Below are 22,913 nucleotides of genomic sequence, written 5' to 3'. Positions count from 1 at the left end.
GTGTCGTAGCCAATACATTAAACAACATATTTGCAAAGTTTTAACTGTTTTAGTCAAGAATTGTTTGTGTAAGAGTGCTAAAACGTATGGATTATACATTGACGAAAGCAAGCATAGGTGTTTTTTAATGTAAAAAGTTCAGAAGACCGTAAAATTTTTTCTAAACAATTTTAAGCAAAAATAAAAAAAGGGTGTCGTAGCCAATACATTAAACAACATATTTGCAAAGTTTTAAGTGTTTTAGTCAAGAATTGTTTGTGTAAGAGTACTAAAACGTATGGATTATACATTGACTAGTAAAAAGTTCATAAGACCTAAAAATTTTTTTTAAACAATTTTAAGCAAAAATAAAAAAAGCGTGTCGTAGCCAATACATTAAACAACATATTTGCAAAGTTTTAACTGTTTTAGTCAAGAATTGTTTGTGTAAGAGTGCTAAAACGTATGGATTATACATTGACTAGTAGAAAGTTCAGAAGACTGTAAAATTTTTTTTAAACAATTTTAAGCAAAAATAAAAAAAGCTTGTCGTAGCCAATACATTAAACAACATATTTACAAAGTTTTAACTGTTTTAGTCAAGAATTGTTTGTGTAAGAGTGCTAAAACGTATGGATTATACATTGACGAAAGCAAGCATAGGTGTTTTTAAATGTAAAAAGTTCAGAAGACCGTAAAGTATTTTCTAAACAATTTTAAGCAAAAATAAAAAAGCGTGTCGTAGCCAATACATTAAACAACATATTTGCAAAGTTTTAACTGTTTTAGTCAAGAATTGTTTGTGTAAGAGTGCTAAAACGTATGGATTATACATTGATTAGTAAAAAGTTCAGAAGACTGTAAAATTTTTTTTAAACAATTTTAAGCAAAAATCAAAAAAGCGTGTCGTAGCCAATACATTAAACAACATATTTGCAAAGTTTTAACTGTTTTAGTCAAGAATTGTTTGTGTAAGAGTGCTAAAACGTATGGATTATACATTGACTAGTGAAAAGTTCAGAAGACTGTAAAATTTTTTTTTAACAATTTTAAGCAAAAATAAAAAAATCTTGTCGTAGCCAATACATTAAACAACATATTTGCAAAGTTTTAACTGTTTTAGTCAAGACTTGTTTGTGTTAGAGTGTTAAAACGTATTGATTATACATTGACGAAAGCAAGCATAGGTGTTTTTTAATGTAAAAAGTTCAGAAGACTGTAAAATTTTTTCTAAACAATTTTAAGCAAAAATAAAAAAAGCGTGTCGTAGCCAATACATTAAACAACATATTTGCAAAGTTTTAACTGTTTTAGTCAAGAATTGTTTGTGTAAGAGTGCTAAAACGTATGGATTATACATTGACGAAAGCAAGCATAGATGTTTTTTAATGTAAAAAGTTCAGAAGACTGTAAAATTTTTTCTAAACAATTTTAAGCAAAAATAAAAAAAGCGTGTCGTAGCCAATACATTAAACAACATATTTGCAAAGTTTTAACTGTTTTAGTCAGGAATTGTTTGTGTAAGAGTGCTAAAACGTATGGATTATACATTGACGAAAGCAAGCATAGGTGTTTTTTAATGTAAAAAGTTCAGAAGACTGTAAAATTTTTTGTAAACAATTTTAAGCAAAAATAAAAAAAGCGTGTCGTAGCCAATACTATAAACAACATATTTGCAAAGTTTTAACTGTTTTAGTCAAGAATTGTTTGTGTAAGAGTGCTAAAACGTATGGATTATACATTGACGAAAGCAAGCATAGGTGTTTTTTAATGTAAAAAGTTCAGAAGACTGTAAAATTTTTTCTAAACAATTTTAAGCAAAAATAAAAAAAGCTTGTCGTAGCCAATACATTAAACAACATATTTGCAAAGTTTTAACTGTTTTAGTCAAGAATTGTTTGTGTAAGAGTGCTAAACCGTATGGAATATACATTGACGAAAGCAAGCATAGGTGTTTATTAATGTAAAAAGTTCAGAAGACTGTAAAATTTTTTGTAAACAATTTTAAGCAAAAATAAAAAAAGCGTGTCGTAGCCAATACATTAAACAACATATTTGCAAAGTTTTAACTGTTTTAGTCAAGAATTGTTTGTGTAAGAGTGCTAAAACGTATGGATTATACATTGACGAAAGCAAGCATAGGTGTTTTTTAATGTAAAAAGTTCAGAAGACTTTAAAATTTTTTCTAAACAATTTTGAGAAAAAATAAAAAAAGCGTGTCGTAGCCAATACATTAAACAACATATTTGCAAAGTTTTAACTGTTTTAGTCAAGAATTGTTTGTGTAAGAGTGCTAAAACGTATGGACTATACATTGACGAAAGCAAGCATAGGTGTTTTTTAATGTAAAAAGTTCAGAAGACTGTAAAATTTTTTCTAAACAATTTTAAGCAAAAATAAAAAAAGCGTGTCGTAGCCAATACATTAAACAACATATTTGCAAAGTTTTAACTGTTTTAGTCAAGAATTGTTTGTGTAAGAGTGCTAAAACGTATGGATTATACATTGACGAAAGCAAGCATAGGTGTTTTTTAATGTAAAAAGTTCAGAAGACCGTAAAATTTTTTGTAAACAATTTTAAGCAAAAATAAAAAAAGCGTGTCGTAGCCAATACATAAAACAACATATTTGCAAAGTTTTAACTGTTTTAGTCAAGAATTGTTTGTGTAAGAGTGCTGAAACGTAAGGATTATACATTGACGAAAGCAAGCATAGGTGTTTTTTAATGTAAAAAGTTCAGAAGACTGTAAAATTTTTTGTAAACAATTTTAAGCAAAAATAAAAAAAGCGTGTCGTAGCCAATACATTAAACAACATATTTGCAAAGTTTTAACTGTTTTAGTCCAGAATTGTTTGTGTAAGAGTGCTAAAACGTATGGATTATACATTGACGAAAGCAAGCATAGGTGTTTTTTAATGTAAAAAGTTCAGAAGACTGTAAAATTTTTTGTAAACAATTTTAAGCAAAAATAAAAAAAGCGTGTAGTAGCCAATACATTAAACAACATATTTGCAAAGTTTTAACTGTTTTAGTCAAGAATTGTTTGTGTAAGAGTGCTAAAACGTATGGACTATACATTGACGAAAGCAAGCATAGGTGTTTTTTAATGTAAAAAGTTCAGAAGACTGTAAAATTTTTTCTAAACAATTTTAAGCAAAAATAAAAAAAGCTTGTCATAGCCAATACATTAAACAACATATTTACAAAGTTTTAACTGTTTTAGTCAAGAATTGTTTGTGTAAGAGTGCTAAAACGTATGGATTATACATTGACGAAAGCAAGCATAGGTGTTATTTAATGTAAAAAGTTCATAAGACCGTAAAATTTTTTTTAAACAATTTTAAGCAAAAATAAAAAAAACGTGTCGTAGCCAATACATTAAACAACATATTTGCAAAGTTTTAACTGTTTTAGTCAAGAATTGTTTGTGTAAGAGTGCTAAAACGTATGGATTATACATTGACTAGTAGAAAGTTCAGAAGACTGTAAAATTTTTTTTTAACAATTTTAAGCAAAAATAAAAAAAGCTTGTCGTAGCCAATACATTAAACAACATATTTACAAAGTTTTAACTGTTTTAGTCAAGAATTGTTTGTGTAAGAGTGCTAAAACGTATGGATTATACATTGACGAAAGCAAGCATAGGTGTTATTTAATGTAAAAAGTTCATAAGACCGTAAAATTTTTTTTAAACAATTTTAAGCAAAAATAAAAAAAGCGTGTCGTAGCCAATACATTAAACAACATATTTGCAAAGTTTTAACTGTTTTAGTCAAGAATTGTTTGTGTAAGAGTGCTAAAACGTATGGATTATACATTGACGAAAGCAAGCATAGGTGTTTTTAAATGTAAAAAGTTCAGAAGAACGTAAAGTATTTTCTAAACAATTTTAAGCAAAAATAAAAAAGCGTGTCGTAGCCAATACATTAAACAACATATTTGCAAAGTTTTAACTGTTTTAGTCAAGAATTGTTTGTGTGAGAGTGCTAAAACGTATGGATTATACATTGACTAGTAAAAAGTTCAGAAGACTGTAAATTTTTTTTTAAACAATTTTAAGCAAAAATCAAAAAAGCGTGTCGTAGCCAATACATTAAACAACATATTTGCAAAGTTTTAACTGTTTTAGTCAAGAATTGTTTGTGTAAGAGTGCTAAAACGTATGGATTATACATTGACTAGTGAAAAGTTCAGAAGACTGTAAAATTTTTTTTAAACAATTTTAAGCAAAAATAAAAAAATCGTGTCGTAGCCAATACATTAAACAACATATTTGCAAAGTTTTAACTGTTTTAGTCAAGAATTATTTGTGTAAGAGTGCTAAAACGTATTGATTATACATTGACGAAAGCAAGCATAGGTGTTTTTTAATGTAAAAAGTTCAGAAGACTGTAAATTTTTTTCTAAACAATTTTAAGCAAAAATAAAAAAAGCGTGTCGTAGCCAATACATTAAACAACATATTTGCAAAGTTTTAACTGTTTTAGTCAAGAATTGTTTGTGTAAGAGTGCTAAAACGTATGGATTATACCTTGACGAAAGCAAGCATAGGTGTTTTTTAATGTAAAAAGTTCAAAAGACCGTAAAATTTTTTCTAAACAATTTTAAGCAAAAATAAAAAAAGCGTGTCGTAGCCAATACATAAAACAACATATTTGCAAAGTTTTAACTGTTTTAGTCAAGAATTGTTTGTGTAAGATTGCTAAAACGTATGGATTATACATTGACTAGTGAAAAGTTCAGAAGACTGTAAATTTTTTTTTAAACAATTTTAAGCAAAAATAAAAAAAGCGTGTCGTAGCCAATACATTAAACAACATATTTGCAAAGTTTTAACTGTTTTAGTCAAGAATTGTTTGTGTAAGAGTGCTAAAACGTATGGATTATACATTGACGAAAGCAAGCATAGGTGTTTTTTAATGTAAAAAGTTCAGAAGACCGTAAAATTTTTTCTAAACAATTTTAAGCAAAAATAAAAAAAGGGTGTCGTAGCCAATACATTAAACAACATATTTGCAAAGTTTTAAGTGTTTTAGTCAAGAATTGTTTGTGTAAGAGTACTAAAACGTATGGATTATACATTGACTAGTAAAAAGTTCATAAGACCTAAAAATTTTTTTTAAACAATTTTAAGCAAAAATAAAAAAAGCGTGTCGTAGCCAATACATTAAACAACATATTTGCAAAGTTTTAACTGTTTTAGTCAAGAATTGTTTGTGTAAGAGTGCTAAAACGTATGGATTATACATTGACTAGTAGAAAGTTCAGAAGACTGTAAAATTTTTTTTAAACAATTTTAAGCAAAAATAAAAAAAGCTTGTCGTAGCCAATACATTAAACAACATATTTACAAAGTTTTAACTGTTTTAGTCAAGAATTGTTTGTGTAAGAGTGCTAAAACGTATGGATTATACATTGACGAAAGCAAGCATAGGTGTTTTTAAATGTAAAAAGTTCAGAAGACCGTAAAGTATTTTCTAAACAATTTTAAGCAAAAATAAAAAAGCGTGTCGTAGCCAATACATTAAACAACATATTTGCAAAGTTTTAACTGTTTTAGTCAAGAATTGTTTGTGTAAGAGTGCTAAAACGTATGGATTATACATTGATTAGTAAAAAGTTCAGAAGACTGTAAAATTTTTTTTAAACAATTTTAAGCAAAAATCAAAAAAGCGTGTCGTAGCCAATACATTAAACAACATATTTGCAAAGTTTTAACTGTTTTAGTCAAGAATTGTTTGTGTAAGAGTGCTAAAACGTATGGATTATACATTGACTAGTGAAAAGTTCAGAAGACTGTAAAATTTTTTTTTAACAATTTTAAGCAAAAATAAAAAAATCTTGTCGTAGCCAATACATTAAACAACATATTTGCAAAGTTTTAACTGTTTTAGTCAAGAATTGTTTGTGTTAGAGTGTTAAAACGTATTGATTATACATTGACGAAAGCAAGCATAGGTGTTTTTTAATGTAAAAAGTTCAGAAGACTGTAAAATTTTTTCTAAACAATTTTAAGCAAAAATAAAAAAAGCGTGTCGTAGCCAATACATTAAACAACATATTTGCAAAGTTTTAACTGTTTTAGTCAAGAATTGTTTGTGTAAGAGTGCTAAAACGTATGGATTATACATTGACGAAAGCAAGCATAGATGTTTTTTAATGTAAAAAGTTCAGAAGACTGTAAAATTTTTTCTAAACAATTTTAAGCAAAAATAAAAAAAGCGTGTCGTAGCCAATACATTAAACAACATATTTGCAAAGTTTTAACTGTTTTAGTCAGGAATTGTTTGTGTAAGAGTGCTAAAACGTATGGATTATACATTGACGAAAGCAAGCATAGGTGTTTTTTAATGTAAAAAGTTCAGAAGACTGTAAAATTTTTTGTAAACAATTTTAAGCAAAAATAAAAAGAGCGTGTCGTAGCCAATACTATAAACAACATATTTGCAAAGTTTTAACTGTTTTAGTCAAGAATTGTTTGTGTAAGAGTGCTAAAACGTATGGATTATACATTGACGAAAGCAAGCATAGGTGTTTTTTAATGTAAAAAGTTCAGAAGACTGTAAAATTTTTTCTAAACAATTTTAAGCAAAAATAAAAAAAGCTTGTCGTAGCCAATACATTAAACAACATATTTGCAAAGTTTTAACTGTTTTAGTCAAGAATTGTTTGTGTAAGAGTGCTAAACCGTATGGAATATACATTGACGAAAGCAAGCATAGGTGTTTATTAATGTAAAAAGTTCAGAAGACTGTAAAATTTTTTGTAAACAATTTTAAGCAAAAATAAAAAAAGCGTGTCGTAGCCAATACATTAAACAACATATTTGCAAAGTTTTAACTGTTTTAGTCAAGAATTGTTTGTGTAAGAGTGCTAAAACGTATGGATTATACATTGACGAAAGCAAGCATAGGTGTTTTTTAATGTAAAAAGTTCAGAAGACTGTAAAATTTTTTCTAAACAATTTTGAGAAAAAATAAAAAAAGCGTGTCGTAGCCAATACATTAAACAACATATTTGCAAAGTTTTAACTGTTTTAGTCAAGAATTGTTTGTGTAAGAGTGCTAAAACGTATGGACTATACATTGACGAAAGCAAGCATAGGTGTTTTTTAATGTAAAAAGTTCAGAAGACTGTAAAATTTTTTCTAAACAATTTTAAGCAAAAATAAAAAAAGCGTGTCGTAGCCAATACATTAAACAACATATTTGCAAAGTTTTAACTGTTTTAGTCAAGAATTGTTTGTGTAAGAGTGCTAAAACGTATGGATTATACATTGACGAAAGCAAGCATAGGTGTTTTTTAATGTAAAAAGTTCAGAAGACCGTAAAATTTTTTGTAAACAATTTTAAGCAAAAATAAAAAAAGCGTGTCGTAGCCAATACATAAAACAACATATTTGCAAAGTTTTAACTGTTTTAGTCAAGAATTGTTTGTGTAAGAGTGCTGAAACGTAAGGATTATACATTGACGAAAGCAAGCATAGGTGTTTTTTAATGTAAAAAGTTCAGAAGACTGTAAAATTTTTTGTAAACAATTTTAAGCAAAAATAAAAAAAGCGTGTCGTAGCCAATACATTAAACAACATATTTGCAAAGTTTTAACTGTTTTAGTCCAGAATTGTTTGTGTAAGAGTGCTAAAACGTATGGATTATACATTGACGAAAGCAAGCATAGGTGTTTTTTAATGTAAAAAGTTCAGAAGACTGTAAAATTTTTTGTAAACAATTTTAAGCAAAAATAAAAAAAGCGTGTAGTAGCCAATACATTAAACAACATATTTGCAAAGTTTTAACTGTTTTAGTCAAGAATTGTTTGTGTAAGAGTGCTAAAACGTATGGACTATACATTGACGAAAGCAAGCATAGGTGTTTTTTAATGTAAAAAGTTCAGAAGACTGTAAAATTTTTTCTAAACAATTTTAAGCAAAAATAAAAAAAGCGTGTCGTAGCCAATACATTAAACAACATATTTGCAAAGTTTTAACTGTTTTAGTCAAGAATTGTTTGTGTAAGAGTGCTAAAACGTATGGATTATACATTGACTAGTAGAAAGTTCAGAAGACTGTAAAATTTTTTTTAAACAATTTTAAGCAAAAATAAAAAAAGCTTGTCGTAGCCAATACATTAAACAACATATTTACAAAGTTTTAACTGTTTTAGTCAAGAATTGTTTGTGTAAGAGTGCTAAAACGTATGGATTATACATTGACGAAAGCAAGCATAAGTGTTATTTAATGTAAAAAGTTCATAAGACCGTAAAATTTTTTTTAAACAATTTTAAGCAAAAATAAAAAAAGCGTGTCGTAGCCAATACATTAAACAACATATTTGCAAAGTTTGAACTGTTTTAGTCAAGAATTGTTTGTGTAAGAGTGCTAAAACGTATGGATTATACAATGACGAAAGCAAGCATAGGTGTTTTTAAATGTAAAAAGTTCAGAAGAACGTAAAGTATTTTCTAAACAATTTTAAGCAAAAATAAAAAAGCGTGTCGTAGCCAATACATTAAACAACATATTTGCAAAGTTTTAACTGTTTTAGTCAAGAATTGTTTGTGTGAGAGTGCTAAAACGTATGGATTATACATTGACTAGTAAAAAGTTCAGAAGACTGTAAAATTTTTTTTAAACAATTTTAAGCAAAAATCAAAAAAGCGTGTCGTAGCCAATACATTAAACAACATATTTGCAAAGTTTTAACTGTTTTAATCAAGAATTGTTTGTGTAAGAGTGCTAAAACGTATGGATTATACATTGACTAGTGAAAAGTTCAGAAGACTGTAAAATTTTTTTTAAACAATTTTAAGCAAAAGTAAAAAAATCGTGTCGTAGCCAATACATTAAACAACATATTTGCAAAGTTTTAACTGTTTTAGTCAAGAATTATTTGTGTAAGAGTGCTAAAACGTATTGATTATACATTGACGAAAGCAAGCATAGGTGTTTTTTAATGTAAAAAGTTCAGAAGACTGTAAATTTTTTTCTAAACAATTTTAAGCAAAAATAAAAAAAGCGTGTCGTAGCCAATACATTAAACAACATATTTGCAAAGTTTTAACTGTTTTAGTCAAGAATTGTTTGTGTAAGAGTGCTAAAACGTATGGATTATACCTTGACGAAAGCAAGCATAGGTGTTTTTTAATGTAAAAAGTTCAAAAGACCGTAAAATTTTTTCTAAACAATTTTAAGCAAAAATAAAAAAAGCGTGTCGTAGCCAATACATTAAACAACATATTTGCAAAGTTTTAACTGTTTTAGTCAAGAATTGTTTGTGTAAGATTGCTAAAACGTATGGATTATACATTGACTAGTGAAAAGTTCAGAAGACTGTAAATTTTTTTTAAAACAATTTTAAGCAAAAATAAAAAAAGCGTGTCGTAGCCAATACATTAAACAACATATTTGCAAAGTTTTAACTGTTTTAGTCAAGAATTGTTTGTGTAAGAGTGCTAAAACGTATGGATTATACATTGACGAAAGCAAGCATAGGTGTTTTTTAATGTAAAAAGTTCAGAAGACCGTAAAATTTTTTCTAAACAATTTTAAGCAAAAATAAAAAAAGGGTGTCGTAGCCAATACATTAAACAACATATTTGCAAAGTTTTAACTGTTTTAGTCAAGAATTGTTTGTGTAAGAGTACTAAAACGTATGGATTATACATTGACTAGTAAAAAGTTCATAAGACCGTAAAATTTTTTTTAAACAATTTTAAGCAAAAATAAAAAAAGCGTGTCGTAGCCAATACATTAAACAACATATTTGCAAAGTTTTAACTGTTTTAGTCAAGAATTGTTTGTGTAAGAGTGCTAAAACGTATGGATTATACATTGACGAAAGCAAGCGTAGGTGTTTTTAAATGTAAAAAGTTCAGAAGACCGTAAAGTATTTTCTAAACAATTTTAAGCAAAAATAAAAAAGCGTGTCGTAGCCAATACATTAAACAACATATTTGCAAAGTTTTAACTGTTTTAGTCAAGAATTGTTTGTGTAAGAGTGCTAAAACGTATGGATTATACATTGATTAGTAAAAAGTTCAGAAGACTGTAAAATTTTTTTTAAACAATTTTAAGCAAAAATCAAAAAAGCGTGTCGTAGCCAATACATTAAACAACATATTTGCAAAGTTTTAACTGTTTTAGTCAAGAATTGTTTGTGTAAGAGTGCTAAAACGTATGGATTATACATTGACGAAAGCAAGCATAGATGTTTTTTAATGTAAAAAGTTCAGAAGACTGTAAAATTTTTTCTAAACAATTTTAAGCAAAAATAAAAAAAGCGTGTCGTAGCCAATACATTAAACAACATATTTGCAAAGTTTTAACTGTTTTAGTCAGGAATTGTTTGTGTAAGAGTGCTAAAACGTATGGATTATACATTGACGAAAGCAAGCATAGGTGTTTTTTAATGTAAAAAGTTCAGAAGACTGTAAAATTTTTTGTAAACAATTTTAAGCAAAAATAAAAAAAGCGTGTCGTAGCCAATACTATAAACAACATATTTGCAAAGTTTTAACTGTTTTAGTCAAGAATTGTTTGTGTAAGAGTGCTAAAACGTATGGATTATACATTGACGAAAGCAAGCATAGGTGTTTTTTAATGTAAAAAGTTCAGAAGACTGTAAAATTTTTTCTAAACAATTTTAAGCAAAAATAAAAAAAGCTTGTCGTAGCCAATACATTAAACAACATATTTGCAAAGTTTTAACTGTTTTAGTCAAGAATTGTTTGTGTAAGAGTGCTAAACCGTATGGAATATACATTGACGAAAGCAAGCATAGGTGTTTATTAATGTAAAAAGTTCAGAAGACTGTAAAATTTTTTGTAAACAATTTTAAGCAAAAATAAAAAAAGCGTGTCGTAGCCAATACATTAAACAACATATTTGCAAAGTTTTAACTGTTTTAGTCAAGAATTGTTTGTGTAAGAGTGCTAAAACGTATGGATTATACATTGACGAAAGCAAGCATAGGTGTTTTTTAATGTAAAAAGTTCAGAAGACTGTAAAATTTTTTCTAAACAATTTTGAGAAAAAATAAAAAAAGCGTGTCGTAGCCAATACATTAAACAACATATTTGCAAAGTTTTAACTGTTTTAGTCAAGAATTGTTTGTGTAAGAGTGCTAAAACGTATGGACTATACATTGACGAAAGCAAGCATAGGTGTTTTTTAATGTAAAAAGTTCAGAAGACTGTAAAATTTTTTCTAAACAATTTTAAGCAAAAATAAAAAAAGCGTGTCGTAGCCAATACATTAAACAACATATTTGCAAAGTTTTAACTGTTTTAGTCAAGAATTGTTTGTGTAAGAGTGCTAAAACGTATGGATTATACATTGACGAAAGCAAGCATAGGTGTTTTTTAATGTAAAAAGTTCAGAAGACCGTAAAATTTTTTGTAAACAATTTTAAGCAAAAATAAAAAAAGCGTGTCGTAGCCAATACATAAAACAACATATTTGCAAAGTTTTAACTGTTTTAGTCAAGAATTGTTTGTGTAAGAGTGCTGAAACGTAAGGATTATACATTGACGAAAGCAAGCATAGGTGTTTTTTAATGTAAAAAGTTCAGAAGACTGTAAAATTTTTTGTAAACAATTTTAAGCAAAAATAAAAAAAGCGTGTCGTAGCCAATACATTAAACAACATATTTGCAAAGTTTTAACTGTTTTAGTCCAGAATTGTTTGTGTAAGAGTGCTAAAACGTATGGATTATACATTGACGAAAGCAAGCATAGGTGTTTTTTAATGTAAAAAGTTCAGAAGACTGTAAAATTTTTTGTAAACAATTTTAAGCAAAAATAAAAAAAGCGTGTAGTAGCCAATACATTAAACAACATATTTGCAAAGTTTTAACTGTTTTAGTCAAGAATTGTTTGTGTAAGAGTGCTAAAACGTATGGACTATACATTGACGAAAGCAAGCATAGGTGTTTTTTAATGTAAAAAGTTCAGAAGACTGTAAAATTTTTTCTAAACAATTTTAAGCAAAAATAAAAAAAGCGTGTCGTAGCCAATACATTAAACAACATATTTGCAAAGTTTTAACTGTTTTAGTCAAGAATTGTTTGTGTAAGAGTGCTAAAACGTATGGATTATACATTGACTAGTAGAAAGTTCAGAAGACTGTAAAATTTTTTTTAAACAATTTTAAGCAAAAATAAAAAAAGCTTGTCGTAGCCAATACATTAAACAACATATTTACAAAGTTTTAACTGTTTTAGTCAAGAATTGTTTGTGTAAGAGTGCTAAAACGTATGGATTATACATTGACGAAAGCAAGCATAAGTGTTATTTAATGTAAAAAGTTCATAAGACCGTAAAATTTTTTTTAAACAATTTTAAGCAAAAATAAAAAAAGCGTGTCGTAGCCAATACATTAAACAACATATTTGCAAAGTTTGAACTGTTTTAGTCAAGAATTGTTTGTGTAAGAGTGCTAAAACGTATGGATTATACATTGACGAAAGCAAGCATAGGTGTTTTTAAATGTAAAAAGTTCAGAAGAACGTAAAGTATTTTCTAAACAATTTTAAGCAAAAATAAAAAAGCGTGTCGTAGCCAATACATTAAACAACATATTTGCAAAGTTTTAACTGTTTTAGTCAAGAATTGTTTGTGTGAGAGTGCTAAAACGTATGGATTATACATTGACTAGTAAAAAGTTCAGAAGACTGTAAAATTTTTTTTAAACAATTTTAAGCAAAAATCAAAAAAGCGTGTCGTAGCCAATACATTAAACAACATATTTGCAAAGTTTTAACTGTTTTAATCAAGAATTGTTTGTGTAAGAGTGCTAAAACGTATGGATTATACATTGACTAGTGAAAAGTTCAGAAGACTGTAAAATTTTTTTTAAACAATTTTAAGCAAAAGTAAAAAAATCGTGTCGTAGCCAATACATTAAACAACATATTTGCAAAGTTTTAACTGTTTTAGTCAAGAATTATTTGTGTAAGAGTGCTAAAACGTATTGATTATACATTGACGAAAGCAAGCATAGGTGTTTTTTAATGTAAAAAGTTCAGAAGACTGTAAATTTTTTTCTAAACAATTTTAAGCAAAAATAAAAAAAGCGTGTCGTAGCCAATACATTAAACAACATATTTGCAAAGTTTTAACTGTTTTAGTCAAGAATTGTTTGTGTAAGAGTGCTAAAACGTATGGATTATACCTTGACGAAAGCAAGCATAGGTGTTTTTTAATGTAAAAAGTTCAAAAGACCGTAAAATTTTTTCTAAACAATTTTAAGCAAAAATAAAAAAAGCGTGTCGTAGCCAATACATTAAACAACATATTTGCAAAGTTTTAACTGTTTTAGTCAAGAATTGTTTGTGTAAGATTGCTAAAACGTATGGATTATACATTGACTAGTGAAAAGTTCAGAAGACTGTAAATTTTTTTTAAAACAATTTTAAGCAAAAATAAAAAAAGCGTGTCGTAGCCAATACATTAAACAACATATTTGCAATGTTTTAACTGTTTTAGTCAAGAATTGTTTGTGTAAGAGTGCTAAAACGTATGGATTATACATTGACGAAAGCAAGCATAGGTGTTTTTTAATGTAAAAAGTTCAGAAGACCGTAAAATTTTTTCTAAACAATTTTAAGCAAAAATAAAAAAAGGGTGTCGTAGCCAATACATTAAACAACATATTTGCAAAGTTTTAACTGTTTTAGTCAAGAATTGTTTGTGTAAGAGTACTAAAACGTATGGATTATACATTGACTAGTAAAAAGTTCATAAGACCGTAAAATTTTTTTTAAACAATTTTAAGCAAAAATAAAAAAAGCGTGTCGTAGCCAATACATTAAACAACATATTTGCAAAGTTTTAACTGTTTTAGTCAAGAATTGTTTGTGTAAGAGTGCTAAAACGTATGGATTATACATTGACGAAAGCAAGCATAGGTGTTTTTAAATGTAAAAAGTTCAGAAGACCGTAAAGTATTTTCTAAACAATTTTAAGCAAAAATAAAAAAGCGTGTCGTAGCCAATACATTAAACAACATATTTGCAAAGTTTTAACTGTTTTAGTCAAGAATTGTTTGTGTAAGAGTGCTAAAACGTATGGATTATACATTGATTAGTAAAAAGTTCAGAAGACTGTAAAATTTTTTTTAAACAATTTTAAGCAAAAATCAAAAAAGCGTGTCGTAGCCAATACATTAAACAACATATTTGCAAAGTTTTAACTGTTTTAGTCAAGAATTGTTTGTGTAAGAGTGCTAAAACGTATGGATTATACATTGACTAGTGAAAAGTTCAGAAGACTGTAAAATTTTTTTTTAACAATTTTAAGCAAAAATAAAAAAATCGTGTCGTAGCCAATACATTAAACAACATATTTGCAAAGTTTTAACTGTTTAAGTCAAGAATTGTTTGTGTTATAGTGTTAAAACGTATTGATTATACATTGACGAAAGCAAGCATAGGTGTTTTTTAATGTAAAAAGTTCAGAAGACTGTAAAATTTTTTCTAAACAATTTTAAGCAAAAATAAAAAAAGCGTGTCGTAGCCAATACATTAAACAACATATTTGCAAAGTTTTAACTGTTTTAGTCAAGAATTGTTTGTGTAAGAGTGCTAAAACGTATGGATTATACATTGACGAAAGCAAGCATAGATGTTTTTTAATGTAAAAAGTTCAGAAGACTGTAAAATTTTTTCTAAACAATTTTAAGCAAAAATAAAAAAAGCGTGTCGTAGCCAATACATTAAACAACATATTTGCAAAGTTTTAACTGTTTTAGTCAAGAATTGTTTGTGTAAGAGTGCTAAAACGTATGGATTATACATTGACGAAAGCAAGCATAGGTGTTTTTTAATGTAAAAAGTTCAGAAGACTGTAAAATTTTTTCTAAACAATTTTAAGCAAAAATAAAAAAAGCGTGTCGTAGCCAATACATTAAACAACATATTTGCAAAGTTTTAACTGTTTTAGTCAAGAATTGTTTGTGTAAGAGTGCTAAAACGTATGGATTATACATTGACGAAAGCAAGCATAGATGTTTTTTAATGTAAAAAGTTCAGAAGACTGTAAAATTTTTTCTAAACAATTTTAAGCAAAAATAAAAAAAGCGTGTCGTAGCCAATACATTAAACAACATATTTGCAAAGTTTTAACTGTTTTAGTCAAGAATTGTTTGTGTAAGAGTGCTAAAACGTATGGATTATACATTGACGAAAGCAAGCATAGGTGTTTTTTAATGTAAAAAGTTCAGAAGACTGTAAAATTTTTTGTAAACAATTTTAAGCAAAAATAAAAAAAGCGTGTCGTAGCCAATACATTAAACAACATATTTGCAAAGTTTTAACTGTTTTAGTCAAGAATTGTTTGTGTAAGAGTGCTAAAACGTATGGATTATACATTGACGAAAGCAAGCATAGGTGTTTTTTAATGTAAAAAGTTCAGAAGACTGTAAAATTTTTTCTAAACAATTTTAAGCAAAAATAAAAAAAGCGTGTCTTAGCCAATACATTAAACAACATATTTGCAAAGTTTTAACTGTTTTAGTCAAGAATTGTTTGTGTAAGAGTGCTAAAACGTATGGATTATACATTGACGAAAGCAAGCATAGGTGTTTTTTAATGTAAAAAGTTCAGAAGACTGTAAAATTTTTTCTAAACAATTTTAAGCAAAAATAAAAAAAGCTTGTCGTAGCCAATACAATAAACAACATATTTGCAAAGTTTTAACTGTTTTAGTCAAGAATTGTTTGTGTAAGAGTGCTAAACCGTATGGAATATACATTGACGAAAGCAAGCATAGGTGTTTATTAATGTAAAAAGTTCAGAAGACTGTAAAATTTTTTGTAAACAATTTTAAGCAAAAATAAAAAAAGCGTGTCGTAGCCAATACATTAAACAACATATTTGCAAAGTTTTAACTGTTTTAGTCAAGAATTGTTTGTGTAAGAGTGCTAAAACGTATGGATTATACGTTGACGAAAGCAAGCATAGGTGTTTTTTAATGTAAAAAGTTCAGAAGACTGTAAAATTTTTTCTAAACAATTTTAAGAAAAAATAAAAAAAGCGTGTCGTAGCCAATACATTAAACAACATATTTGCAAAGTTTTAACTGTTTTAGTCTAGAATTGTTTGTGTAAGAGTGCTAAAACGTATGGACTATACATTGACGAAAGCAAGCATAGGTGTTTTTTAATGTAAAAAGTTCAGAAGACTGTAAAATTTTTTGTAAACAATTTTAAGCAAAAATAAAAAAAGCGTGTCGTAGCCAATACATTAAACAACATATTTGCAAAGTTTTAACTGTTTTAGTCAAGAATTGTTTGTGTAAGAGTGCTGAAACGTAAGGATTATACATTGACGAAAGCAAGCATAGGTGTTTTTTAATGTAAAAAGTTCAGAAGACTGTAAAATTTTTTGTAAACAATTTTAAGCAAAAATAAAAAAAGCGTGTCGTAGCCAATACATTAAACAACATATTTGCAAAGTTTTAACTGTTTTAGTCCAGAATTGTTTGTGTAAGAGTGCTAAAACGTATGGATTATACATTGACGAAAGCAAGCATAGGTGTTTTTTAATGTAAAAAGTTCAGAAGACTGTAAAATTTTTTGTAAACAATTTTAAGCAAAAATAAAAAAAGCGTGTAGTAGCCAATACATTAAACAACATATTTGCAAAGTTTTAACTGTTTTAGTCAAGAATTGTTTGTGTAAGAGTGCTAAAACGTATGGACTATACATTGACGAAAGCAAGCATAGGTGTTTTTTAATGTAAAAAGTTCAGAAGACTGTAAAATTTTTTCTAAACAATTTTAAGCAAAAATAAAAAAAGCGTGTCGTAGCCAATACATTAAACAACATATTTGCAAAGTTTTAACTGTTTTAGTCAAGAATTGTTTGTGTAAGAGTGCTAAAACGTATGGATTATACATTGACGAAAGCAAGCATAGGTGTTTTTTAATGTAAAAAGTTCAGAAGACTGTAAAATTTTTTCTAAACAATTTTAAGCAAAAATAAAAAAAGCGTGTCGTAGCCAATACATTAAACAACATATTTGCAAAGTTTTAACTGTTTAAGTCTAGAATTGTTTGTGTAAGAGTGCTAAAACGTATGGATTATACATTGACGAAAGCAAGCATAGGTGTTTTTTAATGTAAAAAGTTCAGAAGACTGTAAATTTTTTTCTAAACAGTTTTAAGCAAAAATAAAAAAAGCGTGTCGTAGCCAATACATTAAACAACATATTTGCAAAGTTTTAACTGTTTTAGTCAAGAATTGTTTGTGTAAGTGTGCTAAAACGTATGGATTATACATTGACGAAAGCAAGCATAGGTGTTTTTTAAAGTAAAAAGTTCAGAAGACTGTAAAACTTTTTCTAAACAATCTTAAGCAAAAATAAAAAAAGCGTGTCGTAGCCAATACATTAAACATCATTTTTGCAAAGTTTTAACTGTTTTAGTCAAGAATTGTTTGTGTAAGAGTGCTAAAACGTATGGATTATACATTGACGAAAGCAAGCATAGGTGTTTTTAATGTAAAAAGTTCAGAAGACTGTAAATTTTTTTCTAAACAATTTTAAGCAAAAATAAAAAAAAGCGTGTCGTAGCCAATACATTAAACAACATATTTGCTAAGTTTTAACTGTTTTAGTCAAGAATTGTTTGTGTAAGAGTGCTAAAACGTATGGATTATACATTGACGAAAGCAAGCATAGGTGTTTTTTAATGTAAAAAGTTCAGAAGACTGTAAATTTTTTTCTTAACAATCTTAAGCAAAAATAAAATAAGCGTGTCGTAGCCAATACATTAAACATTATATTTGCAAAGTTTTAACTGTTTTAGTCAAGAATTGTTTGTGTAAGAGTGCTAAAACGTATGGATTATACATTGACGAAAGCAAGCATAGGTGTTTTTTAATGTAAAAAGTTCAGAAGACTGTAAAATTTTTTCTAAACAATTTTAAGCAAAAATAAAAAAAGCGTGTCGTAGCCAATACATTAAACAACATATTTGCAAAGTTTTAACTGTTTTAGTCAAGAATTGTTTGTGTAAGAGTGCTAAAACGTATGGATTATACATTGACGAAAGCAAGCATAGGTGTTTGTTAATGCAAAACGTTCAGAAGACTGTAAAATTTTTTGTAAACAATTTTAAGCAAAAATAAAAAAAGCGTGTCGTAGCAAATACATTAAACAACATATTTGCAAAGTTTTAACTGTTTTAGTCAAGAATTGTTTGTGTAAGAGTGCTAAAACGTATGGATTATACATTGACGAAAGCAAGCATAGGTGTTTTTTAATGTAAAAAGTTCAGAAGACTGTAAAATTTTTTCTAAACAATTTTAAGCAAAAATAAAAAAAGCGTGTCTTAGCCAATACATTAAACAACATATTTGCAAAGTTTTAACTGTTTTAGTCAAGAATTGTTTGTGTAAGAGTGCTAAAACGTATGGATTATACATTGACGAAAGCAAGCATAGGTGTTTTTTAATGTAAAAAGTTGAGAAGACTGTAAAATTCTTTCTAAACAATTTTAAGCAAAAATAAAAAAAGCGTGTCGTAGCCAATACATTAAACAACATATTTGCAAAGTTTTAACTGTTTTAGTCAAGAATTGTTTGTGTAAGAGTGCTAAAACGTATGGATTATACATTGACGAAAGCAAGCATAGGTGTTTTTTAATGTAAAAAGTTCAGAAGACTGTAAAATTTTTTCTAAACAATTTTAAGCAAAAATAAAAAAAGCGTGTCGTAGCCAATACATTAAACAACATATTTGCAAAGTTTTAACTGTTTTAGTCAAGAATTGTTTGTGTAAGAGTGCTAAAACGTATGGATTATACATTGACGAAAGCAGGTATAGGTGTTTTTTAATGTAAAAAGTTCAGAAGACTGTAAAATTTTTTCTAAACAATTTTAAGCAAAAATAAAAAAAGCGTGTCGTAGCCAATACATTAAACAACATATTTGCAAAGTTTTAACTGTTTTAGTCAAGAATTGTTTGTGTAAGAGTGCTAAAACGTATGGATTATACATTGACGAAAGCAAGCATAGGTGTTTTTTAATGTAAAAAGTTTAGAAGACTGTAAAATTTTTTGTAAACAATTTTAAGCAAAAATAAAAAAAGCGTGTCGTAGCAAATACATTAAACAACATATTTGCAAAGTTTTAACTGTTTTAGTCAAGAATTGTTTGTGTAAGAGTGCTAAAACGTATGGATTATACATTGACGAAAGCAAGCATAGGTGTTTTTTAATGTAAAAAGTTCAGAAGACTGTAAAATTTTTTCTAAACAATTTTAAGCAAAAATAAAAAAAGCGTGTCGTAGCCAATACATTAAACAACATATTTGCAAAGTTTTAACTGTTTTAGTCAAGAATTGTTTGTGTAAGAGTGCTAAAACGTATGGATTATACATTGACGAAAGCAAGCATAGGTGTTTTTTAATGTAAAAAGTTCAGAAGACTGTAAAATTTTTTGTAAACAATTTTAAGCAAAAATAAAAAAAGCGTGTCGTAGCCAATACATTAAACAACATATTTGCAAAGTTTTAACTGTTTTAGTCAAGAATTGTTTGTGTAAGAGTGCTAAAACGTATGGATTATACATTGACGAAAGCAAGCATAGGTGTTTTTTAATGTAAAAAGTTCAGAAGACTGTAAAATTTTTTCTGAACAATTTTAAGCAAAAATAAAAAAAGCGTGTCGTAGCCAATACATTAAACAACATATTTGCAAAGTTTTAACTGTTTTAGTCAAGAATTGTTTGTGTAAGAGTGCTAAAACGTATGGATTATACATTGACGAAAGCAAGCATAGCTGTTTTTTAATGTAAAAAGTTCAGAAGACTGTAAAATTTTTTTCTAAACAATTTTAAGCAAAAATAAAAAAAGTGTGTCGTAGCCAATACATTAAACAACATATTTGCAAAGTTTTAACTGTTTTAGTTAAGAATTGTTTGTATAAGAGTGCTAAAACGTATCGATTATACATTGACGAAAGCAAGCATAGGTGTTTTTTAATGTAAAAAGTTCAGAAGACTGTAAATTTTTTTCTAAACAATTTTAAGCAAAAATAAAAAAAGCATGTCGTAGCCAATACATTAAACAACATATTTGAAAAGTTTTAACTGTTTTAGTCAAGAATTGTTTGAGTAAGAGTGCTAAAACGTATGGATTATACATTGACGAAAGCAAGCATAGGTGTTTTTTAATGTAAAATGTTCAGAAGACTGTACATTTTTTTCTAAACAATTTTAAGCAAAAATAAAAAAAGCGTGTCGTAGCCAATACATTAAACAACATATTTGCAAAGTTTTAACTGTTTTAGTCAAAATTGTTTGTGTAAGAGTGCTAAAACGTATGGATTATACATTGACGAAAGCAAGCATAGGTGTTTTTTAATGTAAAAAGTTCAGAAGACTGTAAAATTTTTTCTAACCAATTTTAAGCAAAAATAAAAAGAGCGTGTCGTAGCCAATAAATTAAACAACATATTTGCAAAGTTTTAACTGTTTTAGTCAAGAATTGTTTGTGTAAGAGTGCTAAAACGTATGGATTATACATTGACGAAAGCAAGCATAGGTGTTTTTTAATGTAATAAGTTCAGAAGACTGTAAAATTTTTTCTAAACAATTTTAAGCAAAAATAAAAAAAGCGTGTCGTAGCCAATACATTAAACAACATATTTGCAAAGTTTTAACTGTTTTAGTCAAGAATTGTTTGTGTAAGAGTGCTAAAACGTATGGATTATACATTGACGAAAGCAAGCATAGGTGTTTTTTAATGTAAAAAGTTCAGAAGACTGTAAAAATTTTTGTAAACAATTTTAAGCAAAAATAAAAAAAGCGTGTCGTAGCCAATACATTAAACAACATATTTGCAAAGTTTTAACTGTTTTAGTCAAGAATTGTTTGTGTAAGAGTGCTGAAACGTAAGGATTATACATTGACGAAAGCAAGCATAGGTGTTTTTTAATGTAAAAAGTTCAGAAGACTGTAAAATTTTTTGTAAACAATTTTAGGCAAAAATAAAAAAGCGTGTCGTAGCCAATACATTAAACAACATATTTGCAAAGTTTTAACTGTTTTAGTCAAGAATTGTTTGTGTAAGAGTGCTAAAACGTATGGATTATACATTGACGAAAGCAAGCAAAGATGTTTTTTAATGTAAAAAGTTCAGAAGACTGTAAAATTTTTTCTAAACAAATTTTAGCAAAAATAAAAAAAGCGTGTCGTAGCCAATACATTAAACAACATATTTGCAAAGTTTTAACTGTTTTAGTCAAGAATTGTTTGTGTAAGAGTGCTAAAACGTATGGATTATACATTGACGAAAGCAAGCATAGGTGTTTTTTAATGTAATAAGTTCAGAAGACTGTAAAATTTTTTCTAAACAATTTTAAGCAAAAATAAAAAAAGCGTGTCGTAGCCAATACATTAAACAACATATTTGCAAAGTTTTAACTGTTATAGTCAAGAATTGTTTGTGTAAGAGTGCTAAAACATATGGATTATACATTGACGAAAGCAAGCATAGGTGTTTTTTAATGTAAAAAGTTCAGAAGACTGTACATTTTTTTCTAAACAATTTTAAGCAAAAATAAAAAAAGCGTGTCGTAGCCAATACATTAAACAACATATTTGCAAAGTTTTAACTGTTTTAGTCAAGAATTGTTTGTGTAAGAGTGCTAAAACGTATGGATTATACATTGACGAAAGCAAGCATAGGTGTTTTTTAATGTAAAAAGTTCAGAAGACTGTAAAATTTTCTCTAAACAATTTTAAGCAAAAATAAAAAAAGCGTGTCGTAGCCAATACATTAAACAACATATTTGCAAAGTTTTAACTGTTTTTGTCAAGAATTGTTTGTGTAAGAGTGCTAAAACGTATGGATTGTACATTGACGAAAGCAAGCATAGGTGTTTTTTAATGTAAAAAGTTCAGAAGACTGTAAAATTTTTTCTAAACAATTTTAAGCAAAAATAAAAAAAGCGTGTCTTAGCCAATACATTAAACAACATATTTGCAAAGTTTTAACTGTTTTAGTCAAGAATTGTTTGTGAAAGAGTGCTAAAACGTATGGATTATACATTGACGAAAGCAAGCATAGGTGTTTTTTAATGTAAAAAGTTCAGAAGACTGTAAAATTTTTTCTAAACAATTTTAAGCAAAAATAAAAAAAGCGTGTCTTAGCCAATACATTAAACAACATATTTGCAAAGTTTTAACTGTTTTAGTCAAGAATTGTTTGTGTAAGAGTGCTAAAACGTATGGATTATACATTGACGAAAGCAAGCATAGGTGTTTTTTAATGTAAAATTTTTTCTAAACAATTTTAAGCAAAAATAAAAAAAGCGTGTCGTAGCCAATTCATTAAACAACATATTTGCAAAGTTTTAACTGTTTTAGTCAAGAATTGTTTGTGTAAGAGTGCTAAAACGTATGGATTATACATTGACGAGAGCAAGCATAGGTGTTTTTTAATGTAATAAGTTCAGAAGACTGTAAAATTTTTTCTAAACAATTTTAAGCAAAAATAAAAAAAGCGTGTCGTAGCCAATACATTAAACAACATATTTGCAAAGTTTTAACTGTTTTAGTCAAGAATTGTTTGTGTAAGAGTGCTAAAACGTATGGATTATACATTGACGAAAGCAAGCAAAGATGTTTTTTAATGTAAAAAGTTCAGAAGACTGTAAAATTTTTTCTAAACAAATTTTAGCAAAAATAAAAAAAGCGTGTCGTAGCCAATACATTAAACAACATATTTGCAAAGTTTTAACTGTTTTAGTCAAGAATTGTTTGTGTAAGAGTGCTAAAACGTATGGATTATACATTGACGAAAGCAAGCATAGGTGTTTTTTAATGTAATAAGTTCAGAAGACTGTAAAATTTTTTCTAAACAATTTTAAGCAAAAATAAAAAAAGCGTGTCGTAGCCAATACATTAAACAACATATTTGCAAAGTTTTAACTG

The sequence above is a fragment of the Thalia democratica genome, chromosome 8, assembly GCF_965202585.1.
Source record: "Thalia democratica chromosome 8, ktThaDemo2.hap1.1, whole genome shotgun sequence".
Classification (NCBI taxonomy): Eukaryota; Metazoa; Chordata; class Thaliacea; order Salpida; family Salpidae; genus Thalia; species Thalia democratica.
Note: the sequence above shows the minus strand (reverse complement) of the source record.